Raw genomic sequence first — 13,832 nt, forward strand, 5'->3', positions numbered from 1 at the left:
GATCAAGCAACAGAAGCCTTTCCCATCCCTTCGGGTGGAGTTTTGGGGCACACCGGGGTGGAAAAGCCTTTTCCACGGAGGGGAACCCCCCCAAAGCCGCATCCTGGGGACAGCTTTTGGGGGGCTCTGTGGGGCGCACCGTAAGGACACCCGCGAGAAGAAAAAGGCTGCGAGCTTTAGGGTGCAGCCTTCCTCCTCCTCCTCCTTCTCTTCCACCTCCTCCTCCTCCTCCTCCCGCTGCTCGGGGCGGAGCCGCCCGCCCCAACCCCCGCCCCGCAGCCGGGAGCGGGCGGCGGAGCGGAGATCGGAGCGCTGCGGGGACGCGGGGACACCGCGCTGCCACCGCCCCGCGCCCGACCCGTCGCTGTCCCCAACGCCGCGCTGCCCGGGGACGGCTCCGCCGCCTGCATCGCTGCCCCCGGGGGCGGGGGGGGTGGAGGGCATCGCTGGGAAAGGACGGGGGTCCTCCCCGCATCGGAGCTGGGCGACCTGGAGGATCTCCCGGCGGTAGCTGCAGGTAAAGCGGCGGATGGAGCGGACTGGTTGGGCTGGGGGGAATTTTGCGTTCTTTCTCCCGTGGGGAACACGAGGGGTGATGCTGAGCCGGGGAGGGTGCTGGGTGTTTCACCCCCAAAAGCTGCTCCAATGACCACAAAGGTGCTTTTTCCCTGAAAAAAAAAAAAAAAAGAAAAAAAAAAGAAAAAAAAAAAAGAAAAAGTCCTTCCTAGCTCTCTGTGACCTCTCCAAGTGATGTGCCCCTCCAAAAAATGTGCAGCTTGCCTTCCGGGAGCATCCCAAGCGAAGTTGGGAGATGCTGGATGCTACCGTGCAGTGGGGGACACCCACCTGGGAAAGGCACCTGGGGACCCCCAGCTCTCCAGGACCCCCCCCCAGCTGCCAGGGTGTGGGTGCAGCCACCCCTGATTCTCCTTTGGGCCATACTTGTTTTACAGGTCATGCTTCATTTTTATACTCCGCTCTTCAAATAATGCCACCAGCCGTGTCCCGCTGCCCCAGGGCTTGTAAAACCCCAAGAAACCAAAATCCCAGAGTTTTTCTGACCACCTGCTTGGTATGAGCTGGAGGAGCATGCCTATCCCACACCCAGCTCTCTCTATGAGGCTGAGATGGGGACGTCCTGAGGGGGCATTTGGGGATACCCCAGGTGGCTTTTGGGCACATCACCCCGTAGCAAAGCCCTATTGCTATGAGCACACTGAATTCCTTCCCAGCACTGATAGAACAGATGTAGAAGGTCTTATCCTGCCCGCGATGCTCGGCAAAGAAATCACTCAAGAAAAGAAGGAATTCAGGAAAAGGGAGAGGGAAAAAAAAATAGAAATCTCCTTGCTGTTTTATTGAGGCTGCCTCACAAGTTTTCGCTGCCCAGAAAACTGGGCGTTGGGGAATCGCAGTGGAAATGGAAATGTGAGCTTTCCTCTGGAAAAGGTCTGTTGTAGCAATTCCCGATGTTGAAGCTGCAGCGTTTCGCCCCGACCAGATGGAAACGGGGATTCTTCAGCCAGGAGAAAAAAACAAAAAAAAACAACCAAAAAAACCCAACCCCAAAATGGGATTTTCAAAGTCTGGTTCTTAGGGGTGGGTTGGCATGGCTGCTATTATTACTTGCCATCATGTGGGTTGAAGGGGTTATTTTGGGGCTGGAAAGGGATAGCGGATATATGATCGGAATAGTGACAATGCTGCATCATTAAAGGAAAAAAGAATGATGGCTCTCTTTGCTGGAAAATGAGTGCTCACTCTGTGAGACTTTGCAGGGCAGGGTTATGTCAGGCATGGGGAGCACTGAGCCCCAGCATGCTGTTCTCCCCTCGCTGCTTCCAGCTGCCAGGAAACACAGTGCCATCAGCAGCAAAAGTTAGACCAGCTCTTAAAGAGCTTTTTTTGGGTTTGGATCTCTCACAGATGCAGGATGAGTGCCTTCCACCTGCTGTCCATCTCCTAAATTGCCAGCTTGGCAGGTGTGGCTGGGGAGAAGCTAGAGGGAACGAGTGTCCTGCCTCATTCTGGCAGTCACATTGCTATGGAAGCCGTCCTTTAATGCACCACGCAGCTTTGTCCACCTGAATCCTTCAAGGCTGTGACTGGAACCTATTTGCATAGAACCAGAAAGGTTGGGTAAGACCTCCAAGATCACCAAGCCCAACCCATCCCCACCATTCCCACTCATTCATTGAATCATAGTCATTACATTTGGGACAGACCTCCAGGATCATCAACCCCGACCCATCCCCACCTTTTCCCCCATTGAGACTTGAAGCATCTTTAAGGCCAATATTCCCTCCAGCTGCTCTGGGAAGTTGCTGCTGCTGCTTTGAGGGCAAATATGAGCTCAGAGTTCATTTTGTAGCGGGTGTCTCTGTCAAGCAGTACTTTTTCTATTAAATAAGCATGTTCCGCACGTTACGCTCCTCCCTGCAATGAATTCTGTACTTGAAGGCGAAGCATGACTGATGTTTGTCTTGAGCCTCGACAACGAGCAGCACAAAGAAAATGAGTTTGGGTTCGATCAAATTTATTTAGCGTCGGGCTGTGGATTCAGGAGCTGCTGGCTTGGAATTAATGATAAAGGGTTTCGTTTCAGCAAGGCAACAAATTGCTTTTATGAAGCAGGGAGGTTGTAGTGAGATAATGAGCCAACTGCAGGGGCCAGGGGTGGCTTCCTGCACTTCGAGCTGCAACGTGCCATGCGCACTTGATCTCGGGTAACTGCATTAAAGTTATTACAGGGGTCACTTTCTTTTTTATTATTGTTGTGTTTTCTTTTTTAAGCACGCTGCTGTACGGGTTACAAGAACTGCAATCTGCAAATGCTGTTGTAAGTTGAGGTGAAGATCTTGATAGGGAACATCCCCTTTGCCCATGTTGTCTGCACAGCATTCAGGTGCTCAGTGGTGGTGATAGGTTTGGGTGCCCTTCCAGCAGACACCCCTGCAGGGATCAGCAGCCCTTAGCTGGTTTTTAGGTCCTGCTGAGGGTGGAGATAAAAGGATGTGGTTGCATCTCTGAAATACAACAGCTGCTCTGCAGCTCTTGACCTGTGCATCATAGTTTGGCCAACGTTGAGAGCCTTGGGGTTGGAGGTGGGTATGGGTGTGTGGGGGCTCTGTAAAGGACATGCTTTTCTTAGGGGGTGATGCCAGTTTGAAACTTCTTTTTAATGAGCAAATTACACGTTTGTGCTCCCTGATTGAGATGACTGAGATGCTTCACACCTTCTTGGTAGCAATGGGATCCACCTGGCAGCCACTTGGCTCCTGCCATAAAGAGGCATCATTAGGCTGCAGCAGCTGCTAGTTACACCTCAGGGAGACCAAATGGTGGGGGAAAGAGGTGTCTCTGGGAGTTCCTCTTTGTACAGCAAAATAATAAGGGCTGTTGGTGGGAGGAGGCTGCTGCTGTTTTGCTGGTGGTCACCACAGCAGCTGTGGGGTAAGTGGTGTCTCTTGGCTTCTCCTTTTCCACTCAGCTCTTTTATCTGTTGGCACTGAGCGTTCAGGGCTGCTGCTCCCCAAAATCAAGTGGCATGAGGCTGAGTGTTCCCTCTGCTCAGGAGAGGGCAGTGTCACACCAACAAGCTGCTCCCTTTACGGCAGTGCCACCTTATTCCCACCCAAGGGTGTGATTTCCACTCCCCATATGGGACCTCACTGCCTTGTCCCCCTCCTTCCCTCCCCGAGCAAAAGATATCTCTGTTCCAGATGTGCTGACCATGAGTGCACTTATGGTGTTTACCAAACCTCTGTAGGATGACTGGGCGCATGATGCAGGGGAAAAAAGGGATTAAAGGGATTGTTTATAGCAGTTGCTTTTGCTTGGCAGCCCATCTATAAACAGTGATTAGATGCAGCTACTTTAATGCACGTCTCTGCTTTCAGAGAAGCTGCGTGCAGGCGTTTGGCTGTGCTGCTGTTCCCCTCCATAGTTCTCCCCACTTCCTCCAAAAATACCCCCAGGGACTGGCAGGATGACTGTATGGATGCTTGGTGGAATAGGCTGTCATTGCTCAATAGCCCAAAAAAGCCTTATTTTTATACGTAACTAAATATTTGCACAACGCCTCTGCCAAGAAGTGGTTTCAAGGTACAGCACGTTCCCTTGAAGAGTGTTTCAATGCAGACCTTCTTGGGTGGCAATGGGAAATCTCTCCTTGTTCAGGTCCTTCTTGCCACACCGTGTGTTTTCATATGCTGAATCCATTACATGTCGTGATGGAACTCTGTCCCTTTTCCCTATCTACCTCTGGGCAGGACCAGTTCCATGAAAAATGTTTCTCTTGTGGATGTGTTTTTGGCAGTGATTTCTGTGGCTCCTTATCCAGGAATTGCTGAAGTGGGCTGGTGATGTTTGTAGAATCGTCATAGAATAGCTTGGGTTGGACTGAACCTTCAAGATCATCCAGTTCCCCTGCCATAGGCTGGATGTCCCCCATCAGCCCAGGCTGCCCAAGACCCCTCCATGGCCTCAGGCACCTCCAGGAATGGGGCACAAAGCTCTGGGCAGCAGTGCCATAATAATATGGTTGTTACTGCTATTATTATTCCTCCTCGATGAAGAGTGAGATGAAGAGTGGAGGCAAACCAGACCTCATCCCAGATGATGCACAAATCTGGGTACCAGCTCCATTGCACTGTTTTTTAGCTGCGCTGAGTTTTAGGCTCCCATTGCAGAGGTTGCTCAGCATTTTGCATCTGATTTAAATAGCACAAGGTGAGGAGCAGTGTTTCCTTTAATAGTTATTCCAAATACAGCATCTAAAGAGGCATAATGGGTTGGCTGTGTGTTTCTATGCTAATCGTCTGCTAGACTCTATCTTGAGCCACTTGTCTTGTATCGATGGATCTCTCGTGCTGACAGTCACCCCATCATAAATGAAATTGCCTCCATCTTAAATCAAGTCAATGGTTTGGTCGTCTACTGCAGCACTGCAGCAAAACAAATAAAACCAATTAAGTTGTCAGACCAAGAGTCTGAACAAGTCAACAGGAGCCCTGCGGCTGCTGGTCATACCCAGGAGGTCATGGGGTGGTGAGGGATGCACTGAGCACTGCTGGGAAGCCTTTTTAATCCCAGAGCAGTCACTTAATGAGCTTTGGGGCTTAATGATTTGAGGCTGTGTCTGGGCTTTTTGCCCTGCTGGATTCCCCAGACCCTTCTGCAAGTGCAGAAGTGTGGTGTGAAGGGGCAGGCGTGGCCCTTTCAAGGCCTTTAAGATCCCCAACCCACTCCATCGTGCCCAATGACTTCAGTGCCACATCTCAGTGGTTCTGGAACACCTCCAGGAATGGTGACCCCTCTCCCTGGGCAGCCGTGCCATGCCTGACTGCTCCTTTGGAGAATAAATTTTTCCTAATACTGTTCTTTGGGGTTAAAGCATATCCTGCATGTCCCAGCTGTAGGCGTGGGAAGGGCTCATCCAACCCTTTGACCTCTGGCTCTTCCTTGGGGATAAGAGAGGTTCTGTAGGGTAAGAATGCCCCATCCCTGGAGGCATCCAAGGCCAGGCTGGATGTGGCTCTGGGCAGCCTGGTCTGCTGGTTGGCGACCCTGCACACAGCAGGGGGTTGGAGCTGGATGAACATTGTGCTCCTTTGCAACCCAGGCCATTCTATCATTCTATGATGATTCTATGAAATGTGTGAGTCCCACCTCTCCAGCCCGACTGCTTTGCTGTAGGTAGAAGCCCAGGGTAGACAAGCTTTCCGAGGGAGTCAGGTGGGTGATGTTTTGTAGGAAGTCACCTGATACAGCAGTGATGGCATCCGTGGGTACTGTGGGAATTTTGGTGTCGTTCTGTCTGCTCATTATTCATGCATCTTGCCGATGAGACTTTAAGCCATCACTCACACCTATTGCAGTTGGGAGCACTGGTGTCCTGGCAGGGTGTCCGTGCAGAAATGCAGCTGTGGGATTTGGTTGGCTTTTCTCAACTTTTTTCCCCTCTGGAGTGTTTTGGGTTGGGGTTTCTCCATGCTGGTTGGAGTTCGGCACTCTGAGCTGCAGAGCAGCACGGCTGAGCAGTCCCTGTAACAACCTGTGTGCGGTTCGTTAGGAGCCCTGCAATTCATCAAGCAGAGAGGTGAGGCCTTATGGCTTCTCCAGCCTTCTATTTTCAGCCGTGTTCCTGTTAACATGCAAATTATGTTTATCAGGAAGGATTGCTCTGCGCTCAGCTTGCAAACCCTCTTTTCCAGCCTCTACAGAGATAGCAAAAAGCTTGCTAAAAATACATATACAGCATCTCCTTGTGCTTGTCAGCTGAGTGCTGTGAGCTCCTGAGCTGCTTGCTGTGTTGCATTTGATGCTCTGTGAATTTGGAGTGGTGAGCAGCTCCAGTTTTGGGGGTGGGTTACCCCTCTGCTTGGGTTTGGCATGCTGGTGAGCTCATTGCAGCTGTGCTCTCCTGTTTTTATTCCTGGAGGCAGAATCTGTGTTAAAGCAGAGCAGCAAAACTCGTACCCAGCTCTGAATTAATCGCCGAGTGCTTCTCATCCTCATTAAAAGCCTAATTTAACGTGCGAAGTTTACAGCTTGGCTGGAGAGACTTCCCCTTATCGCAAGTGCTCCCTAATCGGTCTTGTTTTGCGCAAGGATGGGGTTTTTTTGTTTGGATCTCAAGGCTTTGGAGAGCTGTATAACATACAGGAATGCAGTGTGCTTGTGGGTAAGACAGCTGTATATGTTAAAATGTTAATGTGATGGGAGTAAGCGTGCTCCGGTGTCTCTTTACGCTGCCAGGCAAGGTCACCCTGCTGCTGCTGAAACACGCTGTGCAGGGGCTCCACGGAGTTCTGTTCTGCAAAGAAATAGCAATCTGCTTGTGGGGTGATAGCAGGGCAGCTGCTGTCCCTGAAAACACAGGCAGGAGGAGCGGTGGTGAAGGCCAGCACCTAAAGGATGTGTCCCTCCAGGTGCCCCCTGCAGCCTTCTGGGGTTTCAGCTCTTCTTCTCACATGTGGCCATTAGGTATTAGCATTTTGTCAACCTTATTTCTTCCTCTTTAAATAAGGGAAACGTCCGTAAGCAAGCAACACTGGTTGCTGTGAGCAGTCTGAAGGGAGACAGGTGTATGTGGTAGAGCAAGGTCCATGAACTCAATGTAGCCTGGCAGATTGCTTCTTCCTTCTGAAGGGAGAGGGCGTTGGGGTGATCAGTGCACCAGGATGGAGGAAACCAGCTGGCTGCACGCTGTCCTTGATGTCCTGCAGAGGCCATATGTCTGCTGTCAGCTGTGGCATTTGGGGACATGCTTGGCACTGTTTAGGGAACGGCACAGATCCTCCTTCTTGGGTAGTGCTGGTGACCACAAAGTAGCTGTGAAATGGTGTGTTTTATAGGCAGGAGTTAATACAGCTGCCTCCAGGGCTTGATGGGTGACTGACTCGTGCAGATTGGATCCCAGCAAACTGGTGGAAGTGGGAGAGTTTTACTATGGCTTTGCTATCTGCAGTGGATATTAAGTGGCATAGCCACCAGCTAGGAGCTGTCGGAGCTCTTGGAGTGATGTACCTACTGAGACATCCAGCTAAAGCCTCAACACACCTGTTAGTCTTCCCCAGAAGAACATGGGGAGGAAGCTCTTGGCCTCAAACATGAGGTTCGTCCTTCTAGTTTTGGATTTGGCCTCGAAGACAAGGTTGGTTCCTCCAGATTTGGGTTTCCAGCCCTCAAAACCTGCTGGCATTGCTCTTGTCCTGGGTCTGTAATGCAACTCCAACTCCACCAAACGTCACTGCAGACTGGAAATACTCTTCATTTGTCCTTCATTAGGGGGTACTTTTGGGGAGCTGTTGCGAATAACTTGCCTGCTGCAATCCATCTGCCAGGCTGGGAAAGCTTTGGTGCCTGCTGGTTTCAAGATTCTTGGGTATTGACATGCTAGGAAGCCCAGATGATGCTTGTGACCTGTCCTTGTGTCACCTGGTATGGGGTGATAAATGCTTCACCTGCAAACGGGAGGGGTGAGAGCTTTGGGCAGAGGTTAATAACAGGTTTGGATTTGAGTTGTTGACCTGAAGGCAAAGGCTCCTGTTGGCCTGAAAACCCCGCGGGGTTTTATCATCTTGATGTGCTAAATGCCTTTGTGTTGCAGCAGGAAAGGTGATTAGTTCACAGGATTGGAGCCTGTGAGTTTGGTGGAAGCTGTAACCTGAGGTCCTGACTTTTAGAGACATCTCCAAGAGCAGAATGAACTTAAATGAAGGGGTCCTTTATATTTCTAAAAGCATCAGCTTGCTGTGCTACAAGCCTTCCATCACGGCAGTCTTTAAATCCAAGCTTCTGGGGCCACAGTAGTGCTGAGTGCTCTATCAGACCCATGGGGCCATCACTTAAATTCTCGTGGCTTCTTCCCCCCAAGGACTATTGGCTTTTTCCTTCATTTCCCTGCAGTTTGTAGCTGAGCTGCAGGGAGATCTGCCTGAATGTCTGGACTCTATTCCACACCTCTCCCTAAGCACTCTATGGGCTGGATTTTGGACTCGCTTTGTAGAGCCTGGGGGTACCTGGGGTGAGGAGCAGCGAGCTCATGAGGTCGCAGGTCTGGGGGCTAACAGTGTCAAGAAGACCAAGTGTCCACTTGTATCTCTGCAGCCTCCCTCCCTGGGCGCTACGTGCTGCTCTCTATCTCTGCTGATATTTGCAGTAGTGATAAGAAAGGCTCTGTAACGAGTGTGCTGGGCGGCAGATAAAACCGACTGCGTGAGAGCTGTTCCAGCTGGGAGCTTATCGGCCCTATTAAAACTTAAACCATCGGCAGGGCTCAGGAGAGGTGGATGTTTCAGGTCCTTGAGCGGAACAGAAACGTTCAGCAAGGTGTTTTGCTGAAGTGCTGCCTCTTGGTAAGTCCCTCTTAAATGCATTTTATTATTGTTGTGTTGTTTTTTTTTTTAATGGCAGGGAATAACGTGGGGAGGGAGGCTTGTAAAGTGGCCAAGCATTTGTGTTGAATGCAGGCAGCTGGTTACTGTGCTGCGTGTTTGAGGGTGCAATGAGGCAGCTGGTGATTGGCAGGAGTGGTTTCAGGGTGTATTAAATTGAGGGACCCACCTCCTCCTGCATGGAGAGTGGGCTCCTGGTGCTTTTGTCCAGCTATTGAATACTTGTGCAAGGAGGATGAATCTCCCAATGTTGCTTGATGCTCTTTCAGGGCACCAGCAGGGATGATGGAGACCTGGGCTGACAGCAGTGAAAGGTGCAGTGGTGTAGAGTGAGGCCAAGTGTCCCACTGTGATTTGCAAGTTTGTTGTTCCCAGGAACTTCTGTGTGCTGCCTTGAATGCATTGAGATGAGTGGAAAGGCTGCTGCAGTCTGAGCACGGGCACATCTTGTCCTTCAGATCTGGGCAGCTGACTCCATCCCTATGCAGGCATCTCCATCCTCTCGGGGTCTGTGACTTGGAGCTCTCTCCAGAGGGTGGGTGGCCACAGCTACTCTCTAAAAAATAACAACACAGTTAATTCTGATTTCTTTTTGTCTTAGGAAGTAAAAACATTCATCTCCAGCCTCCAAAAAAGTTGTTCCCAAAGATGGTTGGAGCCCAGAGGGTGGAATTGGATAGTCAGGAACAAGTCAAGGGACCTGGAAAGGGAACTCAGTTCTTTAGTTGCTCCTAACTTATTCTTGGGAAGAGCTGTCAAGGGCTGGCACAGGCTGCACGAGGAGAGGAGAGGAGAGGAGAGGAGAGGAGAGGAGAGGAGAGGAGAGGAGAGGAGAGGAGAGGAGAGGAGAGGAGGGTGTCACCATCCCTGGGGGTGTTCCAGAGCCATGGGAATGTGGCACTGAGGAACATGGACATGGTGGGTGGGTTGGGGTTGGAGATCTTTTCCAGTCAGTCTCTGATTCTATTAGGGAGTGGAGCAAAGTGGGAAGGTGCTTTTCTTGTTTGCTTCCCTGTTGTTTTCCATGTTGCTGGCCACTGATGTTGTACATATACAGGTAGTCCTGGGGAAGTGAGATCAAACCTGAATCACTTGCCGTTGGCCATGGCTTCCAGGCTGTGTCCTCTTGTGTGCAGTGTCACCTCTACTGTGACCTCAGGACACATCAGTCCTATTTGTTGCTGCCTGTGTTAAGATGTCCCAGACTGCTTTTAGAACCACAGAACGGTTGGAGTTGGAAGGGACCCTTAAAGGCCATTGGGTCCCACTCCCTGCAGTGCATAGGGACACCCACAGCTCCACCAGTGCTCAGAGCCCCATCCCCTGACCCTGAATGTCTCCAAGGGATGGGGCACCACCACCTTTCTGGGCACCCTGAAGGCTTTATTTTTACTGCAGTTTTAGCATAACTTGATTTCCTTTCCTTTTGCACTGGAGGGGTTTCTTCAGAAGGCAGCATGGGTGGTACAAGGGCTGGCTTGACCCAACTGTTGGCATGGCAGGAGGTGGAGACTGGAGGGAGCTGGGATTTGGCACGAACACCACGTGCTATGGGCTGATGGCAGCAGTACTCGTGCTCTCTGCAAAGCCATGCTCCTGGATTTCATCTGACCAAGCCAAGCTTGTTGCATGGAATGTCAGCCCTGTCTGTGCAGCAGATAGCCTGAGCTGTTGAAAGAGATGGCATTTGGACAAAACCAGGAGCTTGCTGCTGTTACACAAGGTCAGCGTGACCATCTGGCTCCCAGATCGAGTCGTTGGGTTCAGCTTTTCAGCAAACACTTGCTACTGCTCAGCTGTGTAATCAGCTAACAGGATTTAACACTGCATCCAATGTTTCTAACTCAGCTTTGCGCTAGCAAGGTAATCCAAAAAAAAGCTAGGCTTAAAATGAGTGGAAATGTGAGTTCCTGGGGCTATCCAATTCCAGGACCAGATAGCAAAGCCATCTGACTGCTACGCTAACAGCTTCATGTGAACTGACTCAGTGTTGTGGAGCTGGGGATAAGGAACATCTATTGACACATTAAATCTCAAAGACCTTCCACTTAAGGCAGCTTCTCTGTGAAATTTCTCTCGTTTTCCACCTCCAGTATCTAAACACAAACAGCCTCTTGCTCTGTGGGAAGGTGGTTGCAGTGAGTGGTGCTTCTTTTCACCTAGGGAGCTGCACACTGGAACCCCAAACCATTCTGTATTTTGAGAGGAAATTCTCTGCTTCAAGTTGGGGGTGAAACACAGCGGAGGTGGAGCCTGGCGATAGGTCTGCAGGGAAGAGGAGGTGAACAAGTGGTGGAAGAAGGCATCAAACATCTTAAATTCCTGTCTACTATCTGCCCTTGAACCTTCCACGTGTTGGCATCGGGTCTGAATCTCAGCACAATTTTTTTGTTCCTGTTGTGGCGTTTTTGTTCCACTTTTTTCTTTCCTCCAAGACTCCAGAAGATGATTACTTTCGAAGATTTATGGAATGTTTATAGGAGAGGAAAGCTCCTGACAGAGTGCTTTTGTTTGTGGGGGATGTCCAAGTGCTTGACCAAGATCTGGGTTTCAAATCACCTTCTTGTGGGCTTGGCTCAACTGCTGCTGACTTCTTTCTGGCCACCCCGAAGCACATTGCTGTGGTAGAGCATTGTGCTCCCAAAATCACCATTTTTGGTGATGGGTTTCATGTATTTAATTGTCTCGGGCTGGCTTTATCTCATGCCTTTCCTTCCAAAAAAATACTGGCTAGAACACTTGTGGCTGAGAGCTCTACCGAGCCAGCTCATGGACAGGGGTGTGAGTAAAACCACGTTATGTCTCATGCACCATCAACTTTAATGCTTGTTAAACAGCAGAGCTGTTGAGAGGGAGCACTGGGCTGAGGCAGCATTGCTGCTGCTAAAAAATAAATTCAACAGCAAAGGGCTGAGCGTTGAAATAGATTGTGCTGTGGATGTCTGAGAGGGTATATAGGGATTGGGTTTTCCCCAAGGCTCAGTGCCAGGTGAGAGACTTGGGAAGGTGGCAGCTGACTGCATGTGGGAAAAGCTTTGTGTCCCAGGAGTAATACATCCTCTCCTTGCCATGAAACGTGAGGGCTTTATTTAATTCATTTTCCTGTTCTGAGACTTTAAACCACTAGAGAGGTGGTGGTGTCCCATCCCTGGAGACATTCAAGGTCAGGGGATGGGGTTCTGAGCACTGATGGAGCTGTGGGTGTCCCTGTGCATTGCAGGGGGTGGGACCCAATGGACTTCAAGGGTCCCTGGTTTTCCTCACCACCCCAAGATAGCCAGGCCTTTCTGCTTTCAATTCAAGCACAGATGGTAGAGGCAGCATGAAAGCTCATGTCCTGAACCACTCTGGTTCAGCATCTGTGTCAGGAGAAGTCTTGCTGTGTGAAGATGATGTTGAAAGCACTGTCACAGCATCTCTCACAGGATGAAGGAGAGATGAGCTGGGAAAACAGCAAACTGCAAGCAAATTGCTCCAGGCTTTTTTCTGCAATCCCACATTCCTACAGGCTTGGACAGAAAGCCTGGGACTGTTTTTTGGCATGAGTAGACGGCCTGATGTGCTAGGATATAGTTCTGGGCAGAGCCTTTAGGTTTGTGCCTTGGTTCCTTCTCCAGAGGAGACGATGCTGGCTTGGCATAGATAGCAAAGCATCAGAGATCACTTATTTATCCCCTTGGGTGCCTCAGTGGGCTTTTCTTAAGCTTAAAGCAGTGACTCTCAACTGCGATGTTCCTTTAGAAACAAGAGATGCCTTTGTTTCCATACTGTTTTTCTGTAAGGCTCACTTCATTACAGTCTTATGCAGGCTGTATCAATCTTCACTCTTGTCCAGGTGTAGCTGATGCTCCTTGCAAGGCTCATGGTTCTCTCGCTCCCCACGAGAGATGGGGACAGGAAAGGAGCTCCTCTTTTTCTTCCTGTCAGTGCTATCCTGTGGCCAGTTATTTTCAGCTGTGGGTGACTGAAGAGTGGTGTAAACTTGAAACAGGTCTTTGCGTGGAGTTACACGAGCGAGCAGTTGATGTGAGTTTCAGGGCAAGTATTTGCTCTGAGTCCAAGAGGAAAGAGAAGAGGCATTAGTTTTAATTTTGCCATCTGCATCCTGGTTCTGAGATCACTGAAACGCTTCATCTGTTGGCTGTGTGTCCTCGCAGTGCAAGGTAGATGCAAGGATTGATGCTGCAATGGCAGCTCTGAAGGAAAGATAAGTGGGACTCCTGTATGCTTTACACCCACCTCCCCCGTGGTTTTGGTGATGGAGATGAGGGTGTCTGCAAAACAGAGATGCTGCTACCTCCGGATGGGTTGGTGGGGCAGTGTAAGGTTCATGTGTCCTCAGTATCTCCCACTTTGAAGATTGGAGTTGACAGTAGAAGCCACCTGCTGGATCCCTGATATCTCAGGAGTATTTGTGCAGAGCTTTCATACGTTCACCCAGTGAAGAACCACAAAGGAGCTGTAAAGCAGCCATCTATCAAGGGAAGAGTCTTGTTCCTAGGAAGTGACTCCATAGGTGGATTGATTACTCAGCCTGCTCCTGCTGTGGCACCGTTGATTTGAGCTGGTAAACTCAACTTCTCAGCTGTCTGCTCTAACAAACGTGGACATACAGCTCCAACAATGTGGTCGGAGTGTTCCGGGAGGGTGACAGCCCCTCTGGCAGAATAAAGCTACAGCCTAGAGAGAACAGCACTGCAAATGTGCCATTGGGGTGCATAAATGGCACCCTCAACCACACTGCTCCCACTTCGAGCATCTGAATCCTTGGCAGAGTTAAATGCAATCTACCTGACAACCTCCACTGTTGAGTTTGCGGTGAGGCTGTGATTTAAATTGTTATCCTTCTATCTTAAAGTGTAGTGTGTGCACTGTAGGAATGGTTTCCTCTTGCAGTCCTCTTGCAATGGGCAAACAATACTGTCAAAGAGA

The 13,832-nt window shown here is 50.2% G+C and overlaps 1 protein-coding gene across 4 annotated transcripts in view; it reads left to right on the plus strand.

Annotated features, from left to right (window-relative positions):
- Nucleotides 1–265: 265 nt before the first annotated feature.
- Nucleotides 266–13,832, plus strand: part of GDPD5 (glycerophosphodiester phosphodiesterase domain containing 5) — a 159,168-nt gene continuing 145,601 nt past the window's right edge. For 3 of the 4 annotated variants that reach the window (XM_090134281.1, XM_031606105.2, XM_090134285.1), the window contains exon 1: nt 266–517. The gene's annotated coding sequence lies outside the window, so the exon portion shown is untranslated. Of the gene's footprint in view, nt 518–8,708; nt 8,862–13,832 lie in introns of those variants that run through there. The other variant, XM_090134282.1, reaches the window with a different exon arrangement.

The sequence above is a fragment of the Phasianus colchicus genome, chromosome 1, assembly GCF_987193195.1.
Source record: "Phasianus colchicus chromosome 1, bPhaCol1.hap1.1, whole genome shotgun sequence".
NCBI lineage: Eukaryota > Metazoa > Chordata > Aves > Galliformes > Phasianidae > Phasianus > Phasianus colchicus.